The following is a 1,470-nucleotide window of genomic DNA, read 5'->3' on the forward strand; positions in this document are numbered from 1 at the left end:
CTGGTGTTTGAGTTTTCAGCAGCCAGAGCCTAAGTCCCCAGGACCAGAGAGGGGGAGAAGCGCAGGCACTGCCAGCGCTTCCCAGCCTCTCTGGTGTTTGAGTTTTCAGCTGCCAGAGCCTAAGTCCCCAGGACCAGAGAGGGGGAGAAGCGCAGGCACTCCCAGCGCTTCCCAGCCTCTCTGGTGTTTGAGTTTTCAACTGCCAGAGCCTAAGTCCCCAGGACCAGAGAGGGGGAGAAGCGCAGGCACTGCCAGCGCTTCCCAGCCTTTCTGGTGTTTGAGTTTTCAGCAGCCAGAGCCTAAGTCCCCAGGACCAGAGAGGGGGAGAAGCGCAGGCACTGCCAGCGCTTCCCAGCCTCTCTGGTGTTTGAGTTTTCAGCTGCCAGAGCCTAAGTCCCCAGGACCAGAGAGGGGGAGAAGCGCAGGCACTGCCAGCGCTTCCCAGCCTCTCTGGTGTTTGAGTTTTCAGCAGCCAGAGCCTAAGTCCCCAGGACCAGAGAGGGGGAACAGCGCAGGCACTGCCAGCGCTTCCCAGCCTCTCTGGTATTGGGGACTTAGTCTCTGGCAGTTGAACACCCAAACACCAGAGAGGCTGGGAAGCGCGGGCAGTGCCTGCGCTGTTCCCCCTCTCTGGTCTTGGGGACTTAGTTTCTGGCAGTCGGACACTCAAACACCAGAGAGGGGGAGAAGCGCGGGCACTGCCTGCGCTATTCCCCCTCTCTGGTCTTGGGGACTTAGGCTCTGGAGCGAAATTTCTCTGTGCCCCTGGTACTCCGGCAGGGGAAAACCAGAGAGGGGGAGAAGCGTGGGCACTACCAGCGCTTCTCCCCCTCTCTGGTCTTGGGGACTTAGTCTCTGGCAGTTGAACACCCAAACACCAGAGAGGGGGAGAAGCGCAGGCACTGCCCGCACTTCTCCCCCTCTCTGGTGTTTGGGGACTTAGTCTCTGGCAGTTGAACACCCAAACACCAGAGAGGGGGAGAAGCACTGGCAGTGCCTGCGCTTCTCCCCCTCTCTGGTCTTGGGGACTTAGTCTCTGGCAGTTGAACACCCAAACACCAGAGAGGGGGAGAAGCACGGGCACTGCCTGCGCTGTTCCCTTTCTCTGGTCTTGGGGACTTTTTAAAAAAAAAAAATTATTTTTTATTTACTTAACAAAAAAGACAATACAACATAAAAACACACAGAAATGACAAAGAAAAACACTGTAAACATAACAAATGTAAAACAAAGTATATTAACTAGAGAGAATGGAGGTCACAGCCCAGTTATGAAGAAAAAAGGAAAAAAGGTAGAGAAAGTCTAACTGATATAAACAAATGCAGGTATAGTCATATAGGCTTATATATAAATAAAACGTATAAGGTTACATAAAAGAACAGAACATAATATAGTATTATATACTCCATTTACAGTTTTATAAATAAAGCCAATACACAAGGCAAAAGAATAAAAAATAAAAATAAAAAA

The sequence above is a fragment of the Centroberyx affinis genome, unplaced genomic scaffold (assembly GCF_046629955.1).
Source record: "Centroberyx affinis isolate AG114_WGS23_722 - 3 ecotype Tasmania unplaced genomic scaffold, CSIRO-AGI_Caff_v1 ptg009476l_1, whole genome shotgun sequence".
In the NCBI taxonomy this organism is placed as follows: domain Eukaryota; kingdom Metazoa; phylum Chordata; class Actinopteri; order Beryciformes; family Berycidae; genus Centroberyx; species Centroberyx affinis.